This window comes from Platalea leucorodia (assembly GCF_965183815.1).
Source record: "Platalea leucorodia genome assembly, chromosome: 7".
NCBI lineage: Eukaryota > Metazoa > Chordata > Aves > Pelecaniformes > Threskiornithidae > Platalea > Platalea leucorodia.
This window is the reverse complement of record NC_138829.1, coordinates 19,750,411-19,775,341: the sequence shown is the minus strand read 5'-3', so window position 1 is coordinate 19,775,341 and position 24,931 is coordinate 19,750,411. Positions and strand designations below refer to the sequence as shown.

General features: G+C 41.2%; 1 protein-coding gene across 1 annotated transcript in view; it reads left to right on the top strand.

Moving 5' to 3' along the window:
• Positions 1-24,931, top strand: part of KCNK13 (potassium two pore domain channel subfamily K member 13) — a gene marked incomplete at both ends in the record, with an annotated part of 69,928 nt that overhangs the window by 773 nt on the left and 44,224 nt on the right. The window lies entirely within an intron of this gene.

Sequence of the window (24,931 nt, the reverse complement as noted above, 5' to 3'; positions counted from 1 at the left end):
AACGCTGTATGTCTTTAAATTCTGGAGAATCCCATTACAGCAAATCTTAGGTCTGGAGGTAGGTGGCTTCATAGGCTGTAAGCTCGGAAGGGACCTTTCTGAGACTCTAGTCTGGTCTTAACAAGAACCGTAAGATAGATTTTTTTTAGTGACCGGCTGCAAAGTGTACAACTTGGAAAGGCTGGGTTTCAAACCACTCGGCTTTTTGCTCTTCTGGCTCTCTGAGGCAGAATCAACAAGTCGGTGGGCAGTGCTTATTTCGTTTGTGAATAAACCCAAGTTTATTCAGGTTGAAGGAGCCTTCGGGCAAAGGTGATATTGAATAGAAATTCCGAGGGGGCTGGCGCGAGTGCATTAAGATGAAAAGGGACAGCACCAGGAACTGACATAAGCGCCCCAGGGAGCCCATGGGTGTCAACAGAAAGGCTTCGTTCAGGCGGCTGCGGACAGCTAAAAGCCCCGGAGAAACCGAGCTTGCTTTAGTTAGAGACAGGCAATCTTGTGCGCATTTACCACTGTGACAAATGGCGTCAATAAATCTTGGTAATGGTATCGCCAGTTCACATCAGTCTCCCTCCGCGTGTGACACGCACACTGAGGAGTGATTCTTTAATTACCAACAGCAACTCTTCAGGAAATCTCCGTTAACACTTGTTCCCTGAAGAGGAGTTTTGAGGTGCCTTGCTTTATGTGGGACGTGTGAGAGTTTGTACTGTCCCGCAGTTTGTAGAATACCTAACACTTTCCGGTGGTTCTGCTCAGCCTCTCCCTAATACTGAGTTTTTTAGGTCTGGAGTTAATTTTGTTGTGAAAGATGTCATTGGGCTGGTTTTACATTTCCTCAGGGCATCAAGATTTGGGTGTTTTGTGTCCTTAGACCTTAAGTCTGTAAGACCCAAGAACTATGCTTAAATGTTCTGCTGAACTGGTAATTTAAAGTAACTTATAATGTTGTTAAGCCCATTTCTGCAAACTGCTGTAGTGTGTTTGCCATTGTAACATCTCCGTTAAGGCGTGCTTCTTGTACGATCAAAATACAGTGGTGATGCTAACCTTTGCTACAGCCATGAAATCGTAGTAGAGAGAGCTGGGACCAGATCTCCCCAGTCTACCTGCTGCACCTCTGTTCCTAGAGGAGGTCAATTATATGTGACTGTTTTTTCCTGATAGATGTTTGTCCAAGCTGCAATTTCAAACCTGCACTGTTGGAGATCCCACAGCTTCCACAAGGAATCTAGCCTTGTGCATTATTACCCTCACCAGAAAAAAAGGTTTTCCTGATGTCTGCCTTACTGCAGTTCAGTGACTTGCATTATCTTTGTCTTACCATCCTTCACACCCAGAGAATGGCCTCTTTGGTACTCAAAGACCGTTGCCATGTGTCCCTTCAGTCTTCTCTCAATTTAGAGAGCCACAATGCTGTAACTCCCCTTTCCAGTGATAGAGTTACTCCTCAAAAGTATTAACTGATGCCAGTAGTTCTTAACATTAATATTTCTCTTATATAAATGAGATTGTTAAGGAGATAAGGGTATCTGTGGTCTTGTTAACTGTAGCTGCTTGCAGACACAAGCATCCACTTATCCACTCACACTTTCTGGTGATTTCTCTGGCTTGCTGATTTCCGTTGCCCACCATTTAGAGCTCCATCAATGCTTCTGCAGAAAATGTCCTCAAGAACCCTTTTTCGTTCAGATTGTGTATGGTCTGTAGACTCTGGAGATTTACATCCTGCCCCTTCTTTTGACCTGGCATTGCTCTTTCTCAGTCTTATCAGTGGTGTCACTTTCTCAGTGTGTTTTACAGATTGCATCATTCTTTCTTAATCCCATCAGTGGCATTGCACTCCTTCAGTCAGATCAATGGCATCCCTCTTTCTTAGTCCTCTCAGTAGCATTGCTGCTTTGCGAGAGTGATTGTGCGTTTCAGCTTTTTAGCTTAGCTTGTGCTGCGGGCTGGGCTCTCCAGACATTCACAAGACTCTTGTGCTTCGGCCAGATCCCTCAGCTGTGCCACGCAGGAGCGTTCTCCTGCAGGCTCTGCAACCGCACACTCGTTTTCATCAACCATATTGGGATCCTAACAACAGATTTTGTTTTACACATCTCAAATCAATATTTTTGCTCTCTTCTCAGCCCTTTCCAAATTGTCCACATCTTCTTTCATGCCCCAGTACGGTGCCCCAAAATTAATGTATTACTCCAGCTGTGACCTTGCTAGTTCCGAGGAAAGTGGAAGGACTATTTCATGTGTTTTTCAGTCTATACTTCTGGTGGCTATATACATTTCTACAGCTAAATAAAATGTGGTGCCTTCAGTTAAAAACACTTTTTTTTGGAATAGGTGCTTCTATGGCATATTCCTAATACCAGCTAACCTTCTACACTCAGTACTATGTGCTGGTATAGAAACTTTTGATTTAGCAGGTAAATTGTTGTAAAACCAGTCATCTTTTATTTCTTTTGTAAACTGTGGTTTGTTTTTTTTTTTCTCTTTTACATAGTGGAAGTTATTTTGCTACTCCACCAGAGTAAATTTATTTCTTCTGCAGTAAATAAGGCGAATGTAGCCGCTTTGATATACTGCTAAAGCATCACTGAAACATCACCTGTAACATCAACTGCTTCCTGTACTTTAGCTAGAAAGAAATACCATCATGTATTTCTGGCTTTCAGAAGAAAGACGAGAGTTTTGCAATATCTAAGGGAATAATACTGTCTTTTTAATTAAGATTGACATAAAATGTTTGTCACATAGATATTGGAGCATGATATCAGTGCATTGATTCAAGAGGTCAAAACTAAATATAACCAGCTTATTTTAATTTGTCAAGAAAATACAAAGCTAAACAGAGCTGAACTAATAAAAAAACCCCAAATTGTCTCTTCTCAGTTTAGTAATTTAGAGTTTGTTCCATAAAAGGGTTTATTCCTACCAGTGCTCAGCCTGTAACTCCTAATTTTGATGTGTTTTTTGCTTAGCGTGATCCAGCACTAAGGTTACCTATATAGTAAGTGGAAACATTTGAAATGTAAGAAGGTAACCAAAAATACCTGCCCAACTGGGAGACTACCTAGAGTAGCCAGGAGGTGATGGGTGGTGGTTAACGGTGGGGCTCGATGATCTTAAAGGTCTTTTCCAACCTAAATGATTGCATGATTCTGTGATCCCAAGGAAGAAGATGGGGTCAAAGCCTCTCCATCCCATGAAGGCAGGTGCCTAACTCCAACCCGCAGGGAGGAGCCCACATGTGTGTACTGGGTTCCTCCATAAGCCCACTTTGCTTTCCAGTCAGCCCTGTGTCACATAATGTAGTGTCCCTTTTGCCTAGAAATCAGGTGGTAGTAGTGCTGTCTCAGGATGTGAGAGATCAAAGCAACTTCTGTCTCAGCAAGGACTTGAAGCAGCATCCCTGTGTCTCAGCAGAGTGCCCTCCGGTCTGGGCAATAATTTTAAGCTGGGACTCTCCGTGTTTTCTGTTGAAACTCTTCCACTTTGCATAGACTAATAAAATATTCTGCAGACCAGAAAGTAAACCAAGATGTAAGTCCCGATTTGCACTTCAGTGAATGTTTATGTGGTTTATACAGGGGGGTACAGCATTTGATAGGTTCTGAGTGTTCAGCAGCATTAGACTGTAAGGTCGCAATCATCAGCAGGCACTCTGATATCTAGGGACCTCTGTGGTACCTTGGGACAGTAGTGTCTCCAAGAGGTAGGGAGCTGCTGCCCAGGTGTTTGAAGATCTATGCGTTGGATCACTGCTTATCTTTCGTGACAGACACCTGGGCACCCTCAATTCCACTGGAAATAGGTGGACACTGCTACCCTTGAGCAGTACAGAGGGTTAGCATACTGGGATATTTGCAGCATCTAGATTCTCCTCTGCTCTTTGAAACCACTGGAAAAAAACTCTTATTGACTTCAGTTGCATCAAATGAAGAATTTATCCACGCATCAAGACACCCTTATCTCATGTACAGTTATTTTTCTTTGAATAGCTTAAGAAAATTGAAAGGACTTTGTTTCCTTTTTCTTTTTTGAAAAAAACACCTATGCCCACCACAGCCTGTATTATGATCTCGATTAAAAGCTATTCATTTTAACTGTAAAGGGAATACAATGTATCTTGTCATAAAGGCATAGGCTGAAGCAACTCCTCAAATTGACGTACGATATGGCTGCCCTTTGCACAGGCTGCTGGAGGTTGGAGGCGATCTCTGGAGATCATCTAGTCCAACCCTCATGCTCCAAGCAGGGTCAGCTACCGCAGGCTGCTCAGGGCCGCGTACTGCCGGGGTTTGGATATTTCCATGGATGGAGACTCCATAAGCTCTCAGAGCAGCCTGTGCCAGTGTTTGACCACCCTCACAGTAAAAGAGGGTTTTTTCCTCCTGTTCCAATGGAATTTCCTGTATGTCAATTTGTGCCTGTTGCCTCTTGTCTTTTCTGTGTGAACTGTTTATAAGCAGTGAGGCAAAGGAAGAAATTATATCATCTTCACAAAATGAGGTACATTTTCTGGAGAAATTGTCAAAATCTGCATCCTTCCTCTCTGCGAGAAGCTGCAGCATGTTGGGCTGGAGGTGTAAAGTCTTGGTGCAAGGTGAGAAAAGAGATTTGTCCACTGATGCATTACCTGAGGCCCAAGAGATAAAATTTCCTGGAGCGAAGGGTGAATTTTTTACAGTAGAGAGTGACAAGCAACCCCACAGCGTATTGTACAGAAGGGGTAGCATGCGGATGGGAGCATCATTTACTAATGGGGAAATCTGCATGGGGTGAGACAGCCGCACTGTCCACCTCACAGCAGTCTGTGGTGGAGTGAAGGAGGGAGTGCTGATCCATGTCAGAGAAAGTGCTGGATTCCTCATTTTCACCTGTGTAAATGCAGTACCTGCTACTGAGTGGAGTTACAGCTGTGCAAAAAAGAAGTGTGTGTGCGGGGGATAATGCCCAGCAAACCACCAAGGTAATTAAAACCAGAGAGCTGGGCTGCTGCTTGTAGCCTTCAGATCACCCTGTCTTTACCATATGTAGAGTGAACAAAGGCTGGCAACTGCACTGAATGCTTCACCTGGGGCCAAGGGCCAAGCTTACTCCTGGCGTCACAGAGACCACAGGACGCGCCATTACCTAACTGTACCACGCCTGAAATATTTGAACTTGTACAGCACAAGGTGCGTTGTTCTCCTAGCTAACATTTTTCTTCTTTAAATATTGTTTAGCCTGCAAGCAGCCCTAATAATTCAAAATGACCTGCTTTAGCCACTGAGCAATAACCAGGGCTCTGTAATCCCAGGTGGGACAATGAGATAAACTCACAGGAGCTAGCATTTTCTTTTTCATAGATTCATTCAGTTTCTGGATTTTTCTAATTATAGGTTCATGATCTTTTCTTTCCTCTTCGTGAGCCGACTCTTCAAGAAAGTTGTGCATACGTGGCACATGTGTCCTGCCATTTAGAGGACAGCAATACAAGTCAGTTCTTTTAGTTATGCTCCTAGCTGTGCCACTCATTCATTAATAAAACGTGTCATCTCTGCTTCACTTTATCCAGCCCAACAGTGAGAATAAAGCTATTCTTTGACTCAGAGAGTCTACACTCATTTTTATGCCCATAAAGTCTATTGTTGTTCTTGTCCCCAAATGTCAGTTGCCTCATCGTGAACTTCAGAAGACACCATCAGGTCCTGAATCCTGTCCAGAATGCAACCCCTTATACATTTTCTTTTAGAGAGATCCCTCTTTTCCTTAAAAACAGTGGCATGCAGCTGTTGAATAAAAGCACAGTGATTAAAGGTCTGCCACAAGAAGGGGAGTTTGGGTTTCGGTTCCCTGCTTTGACCACAGCTTTTACATTCTGGCTATTGTTGATGAAGGCTACATTTAGTGGAGGGCAATGTGTACATAGTTTTCAGTTTTATGGATCCTTTAATGATTCAAAGATGCTTTTCACCAAGGCTGCTCTCGGTGATGGAGACGTTCCTATGAAGAACTCCTTGTTTGGCGTGGGGGCTGCTTCAGATACCCTTCTGAGGTGCCTACCTTCTCCCTGGTACGATGCAGAACCAGAGCATGCAAGGACTAGATTACATTCCTGGAGCCACTAAGCCTCTGAGTCCTTTCCTGGGTATAAAGTACTTTTTATCATCTTGCCATATTTGTCAGCAGAAGCGCAAAGATTGCACCAGCCTGTTCAGGTTCTCTTTCAGATAAACAATTAGAAATAAAGCATTTAGTTCCAACAAGCTCTGTTGAAGGTAACGCATTGATGGCTTCCCTGTTTTCTTCTGTTGTAGACTGGCCAGAAGGACAGGAATACCCCAAATGTCAATGCAGGTCATGACTGCTTGAGTTAGTGTGACACTCACTCTCTCTTTCCCTTTGAATCTACCACATCCTGCAGTGTCTGACTTGACAAGCATATTTCACTTGTAGCCTGAAAAGGTGGAATACAGGTTACTGAATGTCATGTCTGCTGTCCTTTTCCTTTTGGCATACTTTAAAAATGATCATTAGTTTCCATGATGATAAAATATTCAAAGATCTCATAGTTTCAGTGTAGAAAACTAGGAATTCTGATGAGCAGAAATAGTATACAAGAAACAGCTTCATACAAATGTCATTGCAGTAATTAATGTATCAACAACTGTATGGTGATAATTTAAAAATGAAAAGTGCATCTGGCTGAGTAAGTAACGTTGAGCAAGGAGATGAAATTTAGAAGGGAACATTTTGCTTTGAAATATTTCACAGATATACAAGAAACAAAATGAAAAAAAATATAGTTACACTGATTGCTTTGGAGGCTGTTTTTTCAGAAGGTATTGAAAGAATCCTGCTGGCCTTTGTTGTGTAAATAGAACAGAAAAGGGTTTATTTTTTTTTCCAAATAACGTAGCATTTGCATTAAGAGGACCACGAAGAGGGTTTTAATTAAAGATAAAAAATATCTCCCTCAATAGATGTCTTAAAAGTGGAGCTACGAAAGAAAGAGGAACAACAAGGCTTGCTCCGTGCCAAAAAGAGGAAGCAGATAGCACCCAGGAAGGATGACATTAGAAGCAGCAAAGAACAAGGAGGTTTACTTGACATGCAGGAAGCTGGCAGAATGAAAAAAAAAAACCAAACAAGGGAAGAATGTTTCCTCTCTCATTTTGATACCTGGAGAAGAAAGTTTTGTCTAGTGCGTATAAAAAAGTCTTTCACTAATTATAGGTCATCTTTAAAAATGCATTGTAATACTCCTGCATTGATAGCCCTGACAGCCTAAAAGACGTGGCTGCTCTGAGAGTGAGGATGGGACTGATTCCCTTCCCTTGGGCTTGGGAGGGTGCTTCAGGAAAGGCATCTCTAGAGCAAAAGGCTCTTCACTTTCCATTCCCATCCTTCCTCTTCCCCCCCACTTTGGTTCTGTGTTTGCCAGTAAGGGGTGCTTAGGCTGATGCCTTAGGGAAGTTGCAGGTAAACTGAGGCCATTTACATGCTTTACAGAGACTACCAAGTAATTGTCAACTCACTTAGCTTTTAATTGCTACCAGCCTAGGACTGCATCTATTAATAAAACTAGAACATTCCCCACCTTTGACAGACTTAACCTGCTCAAGTGAATGGTTCACTGTAACTTTCACTGAAAGCTTTCTGTAATATATGCCAGATCTGTATAAAGCAAAGATGGAGGAAAAAATGTGATAAGGAGAATGGTGGTTATAATGACAGAATGGCCACCAGTCTCTGCTGTATGCAGAATGAAGTAGAAATCTTCAAACAAAGCAAACCATGTAATAGAAAGGAAGTATGAAATTAAATCAACGTGGAAATCCTTTTACAAGCAAGATCTAAAAAAGGTACGGGAGTGATAGCCTAGCACGTTCTCTCTTGGACACTGGCTGAAACACAAGGTTAAACCACGTGGCTGTAACCCACGAGGTTAGCAGAATGGCCAGGTCAGTTCTCCTGTGTAAATTTTATTACTTCTGTTATTGCTGGAGTCTTCAAGTGATCTTCAAGTCATCCAATTTTACAGAAGATATCTAAAATAGGACAAATGAATTAATATGTCCTAATGTGTCTGTTCCTCTTCCCTGACTGGAAAAAAACAGCTGAGGTGCCAAGTGCAAAGGTAGATATTTATACTATTGGTGTTGAAATTTAGGTGAAATAAATCCCACCCTAGCAATCTAAAGATGGACACCCAGGCAGTAGCAGAACCAAAACAGCACACCTCTGTTGGCCACACTGACTATAATTTCTCTGCCACAGGTTCTCTCTCTCTTAAACAAGATCAGTAAGTAGTTAAAAGCACTCTGAAGTCTGTAGAGGAAATAATTTTATCAGTTACACCCTCTCAAGAAGACTGGGATTGGGTTTTTTGTGAGGAGGTGGCAAGATTCTCCAGGGCATGACGTGATGATAATAGGGGATTTATCTATTTAGTGGTTTATGTCTTGGGAGATGAGCACAAGTTCTCTAGCAAGTTTTTGAAACATATAGGCAACTTAAGAGGAAACCTTTCTGGATTTGACTCTATCCTAGCATCAATGGAAGTGTAGAAGGCAACTTCTGTGACCACAAAGTGGCAGAGTTCATTATTCTTTAGAGGAGAAGGAGGAAGAATAGAAAACCAGGGAATTTCAAGAGCAAAACTTTTAATGAACTCTGAAATCTGCAGCATGCAATCTCAGAGGAATCAAAACTAAAGAAAAAATGAGTTAAGGCAGGCTAGCAGTTTCTCAGACAAAAGATGTGGAAGATGCTGGCTCAAGTGATCCAAATGTAGAAAGACAGGAACTGTAGTAGAAGACCAACATAACTAAATTTTAAGTTAGTTATTGATTTCAGTCACAAGAAGGAAGCATATAGAAAATGGATAGAAAGTGAGATCAGTGAAGACAAATAAAAGGAATGATATGCAAATACAGGAACAGAATAAAAAGTCCAGCCTCTCAACTCATGATGCTATTAGCAAGGGGTATCAAGGGTGATGTGAACTCATTCATCAACACAATATGGATGAGAAAGACTAAGAAAAATTTTGATCTGCTGCATAGAAAAGAGGAAGAGCTCTCAACAAATGACTCCAAGAAGGCTGAAATGTTTAATGCCTTTTTCTGCACCCATCTCCTGAAAAGGTCAACTCTGAACTGATGTGTGGTACAATTAACATTTGTGATAAAGGAGAAAGTAAAAGAATGGGTTAGAATCCCTAAATCTGTCAGATCTTTTCAAATCATTTAAGCCAACTCAGCTTCATTCTAGAATATTCAAAGAAATGACTAAAGCAATAAGGAGCCCTTTGGGAACTCATGGAAGGGGCTGAAATTCCAGGCAACTTATAATGGCAGCCAAAACGGCTGCCAGTCTTTAAAGAAGGGATGATGACAGGAAGGAATTAAAAAAGAAAATTGTAGCCCAAACAGCTTAACCTTAATTCACTGAAAATTGCTTCAATGGGTAATCAACTATTTGTAAGCATCAAAATGGAAACAAGGAGTCAAATAATGATCAGCATGAAATTACCAAAAGTAGATCTTGTCAAATTTAGTGTATTTTGTTGTATGACAAGGTGACTAGCCCTGTGGATAAGAAATAAGCAACTGATATCAGATATCTTGACTTTAGCGTGACTTCTGACATTGCCTCGCATTTGATAAGCAACCTGAGGAAATGTGGTTGTGATGAATTTGCAATGGGACCAGCTGGAAATTGTATTCACTGAATAGTTTTCACTGGATCATTGTCAGAAGAGAAGGATATATCAGATGGGGTTCTGCAGGGGCCTGCTGCTGTCTCTGGTCCAGAACTGTTGCTATGCCTTTGTAAAAAAAATTTTTAAAAAATCACATTGAAATATATGAGGAAGATTGCAGCGTAGTATTTCCAGTATATGCTGTACTGGGAAGCATTGTCTGGAACACAGTTTTCAGATTTCGACTGCTTCACTTCTAGAAACAGGGTCTAGAAGGAAATGATTGGTATGATCAGTCATCTAGAAAACAGAGCTTATGCAAAAATCAGAAGAAATCAAGGAACTTGCACAGCTGAAAGAAGGGAATTAGTGAGGGAGAACATAATATATGAAAATCCGACGCAGGAAGGATTGAACACTCTGTTCTTGAAGTGCGTGGCAGCTAGGACATAGGTTAATGGGCTTAAATTGCCACAAAGAAGATTCAGGTTATACATTAGAAAAAGTTTCCTAACACTAAGTAAAGTGAAGCAGTTGTGCAGGCTCCCTAGGAATGCTGTACAGACTCTGTCACCAGCGTCCTTTACAAGCAGGTTAACCAGACGTCCCACAAGAATGACACTGGAATCTTTAATTCCATCATTGGGCAGTGAATGGACAAGATGATGTTTTTTATGCCTCTGCCAGAGCTTTTTTCCCCAGGTTCTATGATAGTATGTGTTCATTATCCCTGTTACCCTAAAAAAAAAAAAAAAAAAAAAAAGCAAGGTGTTCAACACACTGCATATAGAATCTTGTTCTTTGGCAATTTTTCACTTGTATTTTTAGAATTCAGATAAAATGAATTTTGTGACATTTACAGGGAACTTCATAGATTTATTTTTTTTAAAACCTTCAGGAAATCAAAGCAACATTTTAATATTAGGGTGAAGCAGGCTTTGACATGTGCAATTATTTTACCTTGCTTAGTATATATCTCAAATTAAATAAACTTTAAAACACCCTAAAATAGAACTGATCATGGACTGAGAAGCACTTACTTAATTAAACCAGTGAAATTACATATAACAATATCTTCACTGCTGCTGGAATGAAAAAATAAAGGTGAATGGAAAAATACTCATCAAAAAACACCTAAAAGATAAATGGATCTTTACTTTGAAGAACTTGGTCCTGTAAGGAGCTAAGGACATTGCTGGAAGTCTCTATTTTGGCAGCTGATAATTAATTGTACCTCCTTCTGCTAGTGTTACATATACTGGTATGACTTGGAGACAAAGAGCATGAGGAAAGTACTGTTATCCGTATTCAACAGATGAAGAATTAAGGCAATGAAATTCCATTTAAACTGAGCAGTGGCTATTCTCCACTGTGCCTTCCACTGCTCCCTTCATCTCCCGCTTGTTCAAAAGAGAGACCTAGCAAAATAAACCATTGCTCGCTTTGGGGCTCTCCACTTGCATTGTTTTCCTGCAGAAACCAGGGGATGGGAGGAAGTAAAGGGAGGAAGGGTGGCTGCGCATGCCCAGACCTTGCCTTCGTGTCCGGGTGGGACATGGCTGAGGCCGCTGTTGTGGGATCCCACTTTTCAAACACAGACAGATAATAACTCTTAGATACCTGAAATTGTTGGAAGGCCTAAATGATTGGGATGGCCAAATCCTATATTCAGGAGTGATTTAACACAATTAAATGTTCTAAAAGTCCACATACTCCCAAGCCAAGGCATTTTTTTTCACAAAACACTGCTGAAAATGGAACATAGTCCTTCAGGTGACATGCAGCAGGGACCTTTGTAGGAGGTCTGTGTGTCCAAAGGCAATGTTGCGAGTTCGCTAGGCGAGCGTTGGAAGGAACACTGCGGGCGGCGCTGGGCTGCCCAGCCTCCATCCCCAAGCTCTGTACACTGCAGCCCTGTGCAGAAAGGTGAGCCGATCAGGAGATGCACCATGCTCATGGCTGCTTTTGCAGCTCCCTGGCAAAGGCTGAGGGTACCAATACCAGGCCAAGGAAAGCTCTGGTAGATGCTGGCTTTCTCCAGATGGACCAGCTGGAGAATGGGTCCATTTTCCAGATGGGCCACTCTCCAGCCTACTCACCTTGTGAAAAGATCTCCCTACTATAATTCTACTGCTTCTGCCTAATACTTACTTCTAAGGCATCTACAATTTTCCAAGCCAGAAGTTTCCTGAGGAGCATGCTGCAGGCTGACCTGGAGATTAATTCTACATATCAGAGCACACAGCAAATGAGGGTTTTCTGACTGGAGTGGTGACACATGCAGTACTAAGTTTTCCTGTTTCCTGGAAGAAGAATTACTTTTTTAATTGAAAGCAAAAGCCTAATCAGGGCTGAGAACGTTAGACATGCCATGAAGTGGGAGAAGTTGGATGGAGAAAAGAAAAACACTAATTTAAACAAATTACTTGCTGGTTGTGGGAGCAGTCTTAATTTATCCAGTGGATGAATTCTAGGGATAAAGAGGGTCTAGGTATACCGAATAGTGAGATAGTTTAAAAAAAAAAAAAAAAAGAGAGAGAGACTATACTGACTTAAGTGATTAAAAACAAGTCAGTTCAAATAATGTTTTATATTAGAGTTATTAATATAAAATAATTATTTTGTCTTGGATTAGCCCACATATAAAAAGAATAGGAAAGTTGTGCTAATTAAATCATAAATGCAGGGGGGGAGGCTTGCAAACTTAAATCCCAATGTTAGCTGACTGTCTTTACTGAATTTTAGAATAGTTTAGTCAAGATATAAAATATTGAAAATAAAGGCTTTGATTACTATTTATGTTTACTCATATGGATAGTACTGTTTATTCAGTGGAATTATTTCAGCTGCTAAAGTGAAGCATTTGCTCAGGTGACTGATGCACCAACAGTTAATATATTAAAGCTTTCTCAACACAGTCTTCTTGACTTGTGAAAATTCAATATATCAGAACGTGCTGTTGATTGCAAATACAGCCCAGGCTTTTTGCAACCTCAAACCAATTTTGAGTTTGAGGTGGCTTTGTCCTCACAGTAAGAATGTTAATACAACCCTAAATGTGATTTTATTCACACAGAAGAAATGATTACTATTTTAAGTGTGACGCTTTTTAATAGAAAGCAGTTCTGCAGAAAATCTGATAGTCTTCAGTTACTAGAAGACTAAAGAAGTGGAAAGTATATATTGCTTCAGTGTAAAACTGTAACATTATAAAAAAGCAAAACAAGTAGCAAAACATTGAGTTTAAATGTACTAAAGATGCAGACTAAAAAAAGTTTTCTATTTTAAGCATGTGTTTGCATCCATTTTGTACTTTTCTGCAATACTCTTTCTCAGTAATTAGTCAGAACTTCACAGCAACAGCTGTCCAGCCTTCTTGCTAAAATAGACTGTTCCTTGTGTACATCTGTACTTGTGATTCTCTTATTCAGGCCAGCAACGTAGATGTAGCCTGTACAGACAGCTGAGCGTTGATGATTCTGTCTGCTAGAGGATAATGCTTACCAAACAGGCATGATATCAAATTCCGTGTTCTTATGCACACACATAAAGTTACTTATGTAGTCAAGCTCAAAAATCTTAAAGCTAGTTAGAGCAAAACCAGCATGTTCCATGAATTGCTTTGAAAATAAGGAAAGTTATAGTCCAGTTAGAAGCAGAAACAGATTTTTTTCTGAAGTTATTTCTGTAAAAATATAAATAGGATTGTGCTGTTAGGGTAGAACCTTCTCTTTAAATACAACTTTTTTTTCATATTGCAGATTAATTCTTTTCTTCTTTATTCCTTCCTTTTGTATTCTCCCTACCTCACATCTCTTTTCCATTCCCTGTATGCTGTGCACTGACACTGTGGTGCTGTTTGTTGTAAGAAAAATTATATTTCGTCATGGCCAGTTTCTCTCTTTTTCTAAGTAGGAGTTAATTTTGTTACACAGACTGCCCTTCTTCCTTTCATCGTTTATGTATAATGCTTTAAGTAGGAATTTTCATCTGCCCAAAGAACTCGAGTCTGCATCGTCCATCTTAGGCTGCACTGTTCCTAGTTCATTGAGTAAGCAGCTGCAAGCTTGGTTTGTGGCTTAATGAGAAAGTTCTTAAGACTGCCCTGCGTGCTGCAGGGAGCAGTACTGGCCATTCCTTCTTCTGAAGTGCTGCTTCACCACAGATTCAAACATCCTTGTGCTGAAAGAGACAGTGCCTTCCAGGTGAGCTGTAAACCAAAGCCCCTCATCATTAGAACTGTCCTGGCACCCTCCGCAAGAGTAAGACTTTAGCCTTGCCTGTATTTTAATTTGGATGCTCCCGGTACAGGTACATAAAAGGAACTCTCCCCACATTTTCAGTTGGACATGGTATTCTGGCTGTTCTCTCATACCTCGTGGGTTTTTGTTTGCGATTACATTCCAGCCTTGTTTCATGGCAGGACTGCTACAGTTCAGTGCCGGTGACAAAACACCCCTATATAATCTTAAAAAAATAATTTTGGAAGGAAATGTGTTTCAGAAGTTATTAGTATGGAAGTATTGCAAAGAAATAAAACATTTACTCTTGAGCGCCCTCATTTACTCTTGAGGGCCAGTAGCAACAATTTCAAGGTTCCCCACATTTGTTCCTTCCAATTTCTTTGTCTGGAGTCCAAAAGAGCAGAGGAATAGGAGGTAGCATGTAACAGGCTAGGCATAACTAGATACTAAATATTTTGTAATTTATGCAGCAAGAGCTGGGTTACTGCTTTGCAAATTATCCTTTTATAAGGAGAAATGCTCCTGCTAGCCATGGTTTTTCTCTGTCACTCCCCCAGAATGAATTATCTCCTGCTTCAAGAGCTGATTCAGGAGGGTACTGGAAAAAGAAATTAACTGGATGAAGTTTTATTGCAGAAACTTTGGAACTGTTTTCCTGATGTGTTTAAAGTTGAGCATGTAAATAACAAGGTGGGTGAGTCTGCAATCAGTTTAAAAGCCATCTTTTGCAGTGTACTTTTATACAGATTGTAAAGTGGTTTGCTACTCAAATCAAGGACAAAATACTGTGTTTTGAAATAACATTTTATTTAGTCTACAAGTCTGTGTCATATCTTGGAGAGGCTGTTGCACTGAAAGGCAGATAATTTTAAGATTCTTTTTTTATCTTACCAGCATTCAAGGGGCTAAATTCAATGTTTTATACAACCACTCTGTAGAACCTTCTCACCCTAAAGAAAACATTGGCATGACTCAAAATACACACAGAACAGATCTGCTTTGTTTACTGGGTGATTTTACAGTCATGTTTCAGAGCAGACTTGCACTTTAAAAATCAGATTTTGCTCCCATTGAATAAAAAACATCAAATATCATCCATTAGTACTAGTTTATCTATTTGCTCTTCCTAAAGTTCTTTCACATTACCTCTGAGGCTCATTAACCTAAATACCCCATCAGAAAAGAAAATGTAAATCCTGCTTTTAATCCTCTGTCCATGCTCAAAGGCAGAGCAGCAGTCAGCTGGGTATCGCCACTCCTTTTAAAGCAGGTGCCCGGGCAGTGCGCAGGCAGAAATGAGGAGGAGGTGGCCTGTAGAAGTGATCAAGGCAACTGCAGAGAAAAAGGACCTCTCTGTAAAGGGCCAGTGGGCAGGCAAATGTTTAGGATGAGGATCACAGGCTTAGAGTCACCTGCTGAGCTTCAGCAGCAGCATGGGTACTCACTACCCTTTGCTCAGACTGAAGTGATCCAGCTGTCTTTCAGTGCCACTGAATATTATTCAGGCTAAATGCCTTTGTCCCTCATTCGCAGGTATTCCATATGTTTTGAAGACGTAAGTCTGGCTAAAGAACGTGTTGAATATAGACACTTGTCTTTCAACGATGAAGCTATGCTTCAAATTCTTTTGGCTTGCATGTTGCCGGATTGCTTGCTTTAGTGGGTCCCAAGATAGATTTCGTCCCTTACACATGACAATTATGGCATCACACAGGTGCTTGTTCCTACAACATTTCATTTCTTTGTTAAGGACTCAGAGCTTGTGGCTTTGTTGCTAACTGGCATATCTGTAGTTCCTGAAGAGATAAGACCTTTCACATAGTGAAAGGATCCATTCATTTATGGTGTCTGTCCATTGATTTCACACAGGGAATGGCTGTTTTTCTTCTCACCACTTCACTGGGAAGCTTTTTAATCACTTTAGAGCATTTGTAGAAAATATAGTCGCTTGGAGCGTGTACGGTTGGTGTTTTCTTTTACCTGTGGCAAAGGCTTAAAATTTGTGTAATCTCCTCCTAATCAAGAGCACAGAAGTTAAAACTTCATCTACATGTATGGATAGGGATGGGACCCATCCTGTGACCATTTTAAGAATTTCCTGAACAAGGGACTAACGTCAACCAGGAACCTAATTACAGTAAAAATGATCGATCTCTTTACATCGCTTCCCTCTGTCTCAGCTTCAGCCTGGCAGTCCTGCTCAGAACCTTCTCCTGTGCTGTCCCAGTCTGCGGGGAACCTTCCTAAGGATTTAAAAAATTACGCAGATTTCTGCACAATCCTTGCTGCAGAGATCTAGATCACACCACTATAGGTGCGCTGTGAGCGCTGTTGACGGGACCTACCTTGGTGGCAGAAAATTCTCCTGCAGCATAAGGTGTCACGATGCTCCAAGACAGTCAGGTTGGTGTTTAAGCAGTCACCAAAGTTGATGAGGAAAGGGCAAAGGGCACAACAAGTGTGTTAACTGCCACTGATTCTGCATACTCTCAGGGAATCCTTTCTCAGAGTCTCTTGTGCAATCCTAGCTGGAATTCAAAACTGCTCTGATTCAGTGGGGTCCCTGGGGTGATCCTGCTGCCATTCCCCCCTGCCCCCCGAGGTGCTCAGGAGAAAATTCCCTTGCAGTAGAGCAATCTCTCTGACTATCTGGGGTATAACTCTGTACATACTAGCGTAAATCAACTGCTGGCTAGAATAAATGACTTAAAGTAGTGTTTCTTCATCTATGTTGGTTTTTTTTTTTTCCTTCTTAGAGCAACGCATTATATCAGCAGCACTTTCAATTGCAAACGGATCATTTTTTCCATGACAGAACATGTTGCACAAGAAGGAAGTAATAGGGAGTAGCCCAAATCTAGCATGAAAATGAGCAGCTCAGAAGCATACAAAAATATCAGCTCAGTTTCTGATGTGTTTATTTGCTGCTAGAGCTGTGAGATACAACAGTCTCATATCTAGAATTGCCTCCCCGGCAGATTAAAGGGGGAGCATTGGCAAGTGTTTGCAATCCTGACAAAATCATGTCAACTCCTGACATAATGAGTAATAAAAAAAAAAGCGTGAAACACATTTAAGTATTAGTTTGAGATATCTTAGAGTTGACAGAGAATCAGCACCTGATCAGCATAGAGAAAAATCAAAGCAAGAAATATGGGTAAGAAGAAGAGCTGCTCTGAGTTCTGTAAGCACGTCCCAGCACTTGCTCCTAGAGCAGGCCAGCGGTCCCAGGTACAGCTGTCTGCAGCGAGGAGGCTGCAGGGGTCAGAAGCCAGCTTTTGCCTTGCTGTGATATTAGAAAGGTTGGGTGACTAAGCTGTACGTTAAAATAGCTGTGGAAGAAAGGAATAAATGTAAAGGGCTATGAATTTACAGGAAAACAATAAGTATCCGCAGCAGAGGAGACTTGTCTGATTGGGCTGAAACATTAAAATCACATCATTTATTTACCTCTCATCTTAAATAGCACCTTGGTTGCAAATGCAGTCGCCTTTTCTCCCCCCGTGCTGTTTTGACTGTTACCCTGTCTATTAACTGGAGCCGTGCGCAAATGATACAACTGGAAAAACTGAACCCTCGTGCCTTGATTGATGCCTGCAATTTGTGAGAAGGAAGAAGCCTTTATCTCATACTGGCTGCTCTAAGAGTCTCTTGTAACCAGGGATGTGGGATCTGGCCCACAGTATCCAGCCCACTACTGCCCAGCTGCCAGGGGATTATGCCTCTTGTCCCGAGGAAGGACTTGTCTTCTGCAAAAATATTTTCTTCCTCATTCTTCTGTTCTGTTCTGCAAGTCTTATTTTCCATGTAATACCTAGTGGGCCCTGCCCCTCTATTCTGCTGTAATGCCAAAATCATGGAGTACAGATAACCAGCTCAGAAGAGGTGGATGTTAAGGGGGGGGCATCTCCTCTTGACTCCAGCTGAATTTCATCTTCTGATCTGGAATAATGAGTATTCCTCTATGTCTGAGCTCTTGTAAATCCACACATTTGGTCATCATTTTATCTATCCTTTAATAGTAAATTAGGCTGCAGGATATCTGTGACTTCATTTCTGCAGCACTACTGCGTAATTCAGAATTACAGACCACATTATAAAATGAAAATGTATTTCTTAGCCGAACTGTTTACAAAACAGATGCTCAACTTATTAAGAAAGGAGCTAGCTAGTAATGGGTAATTGGCCCGCTAAACCCTTGAACTCTGGAACTGTCCCAGGACACAGCGTTAGTGCTCAATTAGAGTGCTAGCGGACAGTTTGCAATAGCAGTGTGTTCAGAGGAGTTAGGGGAAGCAGGGCACCTGGTGGAGCTAGTTCAGGCTCAATACCATTTGCACGGAGACTCCAAAAGTATCTACAGATCATACACAAGAAGTTGTCTACAGGAATACTTTTCCCCCCCTCATTTTTCAAAGCAGCATGGAGCAGCCAGATATGTAGTGTCAGGGATTCTGCACACTGCCAAGTGCACCAAGGGCGCCACTTGCTGAATCTAAAAAGGAGAGTTGTTTCTGGAAAGTTTCTGGCATTGGAACAGTTGGAGACCTTTTCCTGGAATAAGGGTAGTTTTTCCCCATGCTGAAGGGAGCCCAAGGAGTGCTGTGCATCCGAGAGCTGCCAGCACCGCTGGGCTGTCGTGAACCTCTGGCTCTGCGACGGGTTGTTTTGGGGTTACGAGTTACTTGTCACCAGACAACCCGCAGAGCGGGGCTGTGTCTCAGCCACATGCAAGGAAACCGGGGCTCTTTAGCAGACCACTAAGGAAGATGGCTTCTCGGTTGTCAGAATCCTGTTTCTGTTTTGGGAAACATATGTCAAAACCAAAATGTTTCTGTGAACTGCTTGGGTTTGATGCTTTGTTATTTCCCCATGAAAAAATGTTTTGTTAGAGAATTCCTAGTTAATTCCACTACACAGAAACAATTAGAATATAAGTAACTTTCTTTCTTTGTTCCCATATTGTTTTTCATTTCTTAAAAGATATTCTATTTTTAAAATTAGAAACACATCAAGCATCTGGCAACATGGGCTTTTCTTCACGTCAAGGAACTATTATGGGACTTGGTAAGAAGTCAGTTTGTTCTGCCCGGTGAAGTTCATCTGTGGTGGCCAACAGAATTTTACTTGAATCCAGAGAAAACAAACAACCTTTTTTGTTCCATAGAGGATGTCAGAAACCTCTGCCTTATCCACACAGCCAAATTCAAATTCTCCCTGGCAAAAAACCTGACAGTGCTGATGGATGTGAACATGAGAAAGTGAAGTGGGCCTTCCCCACCATTTCTGAGGCTTGTGCTCTTGCAGGGCTCCGACTCAGAGAAGAGATAACTCAGATCAGTGATAAAACATTGTCCCGATCCAATGTCGGGGGAGGTTTCGATACGATCCCAAGGACGAGATTAAGATGCTGGAATCGGTCAGATGTCGTACAACCTTTCACTTTTATCTGAGGGGAGAAGAGAACGGAGGGAGGGCAAGGGAGGAGAGGAAAAGAATAGGGGGGAGAGAGAGAGAAAAAAAGAAGCAGGAGTTTATCACCACCACTTCGGGTCCGATGACCTTCCGCAGGGTCTTCCTCAGGCTCCGTCGGGGACCGAAGCGGGGCGGGGGGAGCCTTGAGGGGGCAGGAAGGGAAGGAGCGGTCTCGCGCGCGCCACGTGTGCTTCTTATACAGGGGCTCCCACGCATGCGCGGATCACGAATGCGTACGTGCGGTTCGCCACGGCCGTGCCGCCCCCGCCTCGGCTCTTTTCGCGCCTTTTTGTCCCCGCCTCGGCTCTTTTCGCGCCTTCAGTCCCTGCGCAGGCGCACGAGGTGGTTTTTCTCAAAGCTGTGGAGAAGGTGGTCTTCTCGAAGCGCGACGCTGGATGGCGCTACAGCGGCAATGTCGAGACAAAACCGCGTTTGGTACCGGTTCTCTACAAACATGGATTTAGCCCTGCGGAGAGGTGTGTAGCTCCCCTTCATGGCTTTAATGAGGCTTTGTCCATAACAAAACAACAGAATCCTAATGCATTTTAAGTCTTTTGTAGACTTCACTTGGAAGAAGCATCCTGAGAGATGAGAGCTACGCAGACATTTCAGCTCTTCATATTTAATTGCCACTTAATTAAAATGTTAAAATTGAATAACTTTACTGATTAATGCTCCCAGCAGCAGTAAGGCAGAAAGGCAGAAAATGTTACGGTTACAACATTGTGTTAGCATGCAAGAAAGGAAAGTTAAGTGGGTATGACAAACTTTAACAATATGCTTCGTGTTAGATGTAAATGTAAGTGGTTGTCATTACTTCATTAATTAGGAGGTGATCAAAAGACCTATAGATAGAGAGAAGCAAAAGCCTCCATTACATCAAATACAACTTTTAAGTACCTAGAATAACAGCCATTTCAAAAGAATGGGCAAAGACTTTTAAACCATATGACTACTTATTTTCTAGCAATGTACTGTCTTTAGCACTTCCCTTTTCAGAGGATATCCAAAACAGTAAATCTATGCAAGATGCCACAAAACTAAGCAATGTAAAAGAAAAAGATACTCAGCAGAGTAGATGCATAATTAAACACTGCACAATTAGTGCTATAAGATGGGTCAGACCCTGAAATACCATGAAGTGGTTAGGTGTTGTTTTCTAAGATCATAAATTCAGTTTTGGTCAAATAGAAGCAGTAGCAGTAGGGTTTTTAATTTCAGAAGTTTCTTTCTAAAACGGAGAACGTAGTATTTACAACTAGTCCATTCAGAGAAGTGTATCCCTCCCAGAGCCTCTCTGGGTCTTGTTTTTTGTTTCAGGACTTAGTAAAGCTGTGGCGTCTGATGACAGCAGGAGTCCAACATACATCACTATGAATGGTTTCATTCGGTTACTTTTCCCACTTTATAGAAAATCATTTTCAACAACCACAGACTTTGCACCTGATGTTTCTTTTTTCCCCTCTTCTTTCCTTGTTGTCTACTTGTTCATTCGTTCCTGACCATTACCTTGTCCCTGATGACAACACAGGCATGACTGAGGCTTTCAGGCTGCATTGGACTGGATCTTGTCTTTTCTGAAGAGTGCTCTTCTAGGACAGAGCTCTGGAGAAGCCCTCGGGGGCCTCTACTTGAGCCAGCTGTCTGGTGTGATAAGCTAAGGGGCGGACAGGAGCGGTTTTTCCAGGAGCAGATTCCTCTGAAGAATCTAATGTTCCTAAGGCAGGGATGAAAGATGACCCCTTAACAGCATTCATAAGTGGTGACAATCAGTGTCAGGATTTTGCTATACCGGTAAAATAAGAAAGTAGAGGTGACACGGTCATCTTCTCTGGCACCCGTATGTCCATGCTCCATTTCTCCTCCTGTTATAGTTGGCACTGTGGCCCAGGTTCCCTAAGAAGGGACAGAAAAGGCTCTGTTCCAGCTTTGTGTTCAAGCTGTTGGTTTGGATGCTGCTCCGGGGAATGAGAGCAATGCTTGAAACCTCCCTGCGGTCAAGTAGGACTTAGAGTTGAAGCTTCTGACTTCCCAGATGATTGGTTACTTCAGTCATTGCCCACCACTAGTGATTTTGAACAGAATTCATAATTGCCAGTGCCTAGTAAAGTTGACAAATATAAGTCAAGAGATGCAAAGAGAGTTTAGACCTCTCTTTGCATGACTCCTGGAACGCAAGGTTTGGACAGTCAGGCTAAGTTGCTGTAGAGTATTCATGGCAACTCATTTAGGTGCATCGGGTACTTTCTGGAGGAAGAGAGAAGCTCTACGAATTTTCTAAGTCAGGTATCTGCAAAGGGTAGAGAGTCTGAATAGCACTCTTGAATTTTGGTGTTGAAAATGTGCCTAAAAAAATGGTGCTGTAGGCAGTGTCTGAAATACAATCCAGATTTATGCAGATGCTTAATCTTACACATCCTCAGCAATCACCCTGAAGTAACAGAACTACTTACTTTCTTGTTCTGGGCAAGTAATACATATAAACAGGTCTCTGCAGAAAGGAGATTTAAATTTTCCTTCTGCAATTACACATAAAACATAATTAATGTAGTTGAAATGTCTTTTTTGCTTTTTTTTCTCCATTTATTTCTTCACAGGACAGTGAAGTATAGCTAGTTTTCTTCATACTGGCATTTCTTACAGCAAGGTGAAACAGAAGAGCAAGTGAAGTCTTCTGTAAAACCACAAACAATCTCAGAAGGACAAAAAGGTAGCTATTTTTTAGATTGATTAGATTTCAAGTTTTTAGTATCCATTTACTTTTACATTTAAAATTTTCTTTTTAAAGTATGACAAGAATACGTAGGCTTGAAGCTCTGATGTGTGAAGTAAAAGAATAAACCCAATACTTGCTGTTGAATAAATCCTCCTGCTGTTGATGTGAGGACTGCAGAATCTGCCAAAACTTCTCATTGCAGCACCATGGGAACCTCTGGAAACATCAAAGGGTTCAGTGATTACTGTCAAAACATGCACAAATTAGCAATAAAAAACAACAACCCTGCAGCATTTTAGAGATGATTATCTCCTTTCAATCTTTCTGGATTGTAATTGATACCAGTTTAGTTTCACTGAATTAAGAGCATTTTGTTGGAAAAACAATCATTGTCTCCTTTCACATAACATAATGAACCATGGCAATAACAGTTTCATGGTCATTAGTCAACTGTATGCATGAAGTGTGAAGCCTAAACTGTGTGGCTTTCTGCCCTTAAATCACAAGGTCTCGGCACAAGATGCTGCACTGCCAAGGACTGCCTTGACGTGCTGCCAGGAGCCTGACTGCCAGCGCCATTGTGCCTACGAACTGTGCTAATCTGCAAGTGCAGGGCTGTGATATTTGCTTAGGCTTGGGTTGAAATTACTTTTTTCAGTGCATCAGCACTTAGAAATGAAGATTTCTAATCTTACAGAATGCTTCCTTGCAGAAGTTACAGAGAAGGGCTGCCCAGGCTATTGGGACACCTCTATGTGAATGTATATTTGACACGCGCCATGGCACAGAAGACCTGCATTCATTTACAGGCCTACACACAAACAAGTGAAGTAATAAATAGAAATGAACCAAATCCACAAAGTTTTCCTCAAATTTATCAGTGTTTGATATGGGATTTTCCTGTTTTCAGAAAGCATGTTTTCATGTAGAAAGCACATATGTTATTTAGCTGACCTCTGTGGTAGGCAACTGAAATGCAGGAGTAACACTCCTGTATTGAATACCAAAGTTTGTGTATCTGATGAAAGTTATAGGGAGACTAGCGATGACTGTGAAGTCCACACAGAGGAACTGAGTTTAGGGATGGTTTTGGAGATGGTTCTAGCTGTACCTGGTGCACTCACACATCTGGTAGTAACCTTAGGAAGCAAAGCTGAGGTTAGGTTTCAACTGAACTGTAAGTCTGTAACATCCCACATGGCCTAGATGTTTGTGAGGATGTATTGAAACTTAATTAAGACTGTATCAAATCTATCTGATTTTTTTTATTTAAATTTTTTACTTGAACTCAGTTTCCTTTGATTTGTTCCTTTTATTCCCTCAGCCAACCCACTCTACAGTAACCGTTAAGTGTCTTCTGATCTCCTTAATTTCACAAAAGTCAGCACATGCTATGTCTCAAAATAAACTAGAATGTAAAGGATGAGCAGGAAGGATATAGACTGTGGAAGTTCACACACACTTAGATTAAAACTTGAGCAATTTCTGAGCAGCAAATGAAAATGATTAAGACAAAACTGAAATCTTTTATGAAAATGAGTAAGAGAAGACTTTACTTTCATCTTTCAGACACTATCATCTGACACCATTATTGACCCCTCCACCATTTTTTCTGCTGAAAAATGCCATTTTTCCTCATTGCTATGGGACTATGAAAAAACTTGCTGGGTAGAAACGGAACAGCTGTGTTTTTCCCCCCATAAAATCCAGTGAATCATCTTTGACTCTTACACATTGCTCATGATCACATTTAATGAAAATCAAGAGCACGATGGATCTTCCTCAGCAGCTGTGAGAAAAGAGTTACTGGAGAAAGCAGCCTTTGAGTCAGTTGAGGAAAATTCTGCGGGGGAGATTTTCACTCTTCCATCCCCCAGTATAATCCTGGGGCTCATAAATTATCAGAGCTCTCAGTACCCGGGAGGGAAAATCCAGGACAAATAATCAACCTTGAAATGTAAAGAATGGAAACCAGTCACTGATTCACCCAGGTATTTACAACTTTAAAAATGTGGACACATCACTTAGAATCAACATATAGTGCCAGCTAGAAAGAATAGTATTGCAGGCATAGGCGAGGAAGCCTGCTGTCCTGATAATGTTTGTTAGTTGCTAGGAAAATATCACTGCTAATGCAGTCCTGTACCCATGGCAATATGAGTTTATGAAGCTGGGTTTGCAGCTCTCAAGTTCTTCTGGTTTCCATATTGAAATGCAAATCATCCTAAGCCTTCTGTCCTCACTTCAGGAGCCATATAGCAATGAAATTAGTAGCTCTGCCATTAGGAAAAAACCGGTGATTGCACATTTTACAATGCTAATATTCTTGCTTCGCACATTGGGATACAAAACTCGCAGTTAATGGTGATTTTAGTTCCTCACTGATAGAGGCAGTGCCACTGATTATTGCTGGGAACTGAATGTGCTTTGAGCCACAGGTCTACTGTCTTAGATTAGAGCCTGATGGTAATTATCTAAGTTCAGAAAGTCCTGAATTTGGAAACTTAGCAACACTTTTATTTCTTGGTAGTCAATTCATAATAGGGAAGGAAGAAAGGAAAAGGAAATGATATCACAGTTTTTCACCTACACAAGTTTGGATTATGTATTTTTTCTTTATTCCAAACTCTATATTACTGGATATATTCCTTGAGAAGTGGTGCTTTGTTCTTAAAAGTAAATGTGTGATCTGGAAGGAAAGAAATGTCTTTAGGAATGGATAATTTTGTGTTTTCATGATGATGCATCCAGTTGTGTTAGTTGTAGTGATTTGTATTTAATCCCAGAATAATGTAAGATTGGCTC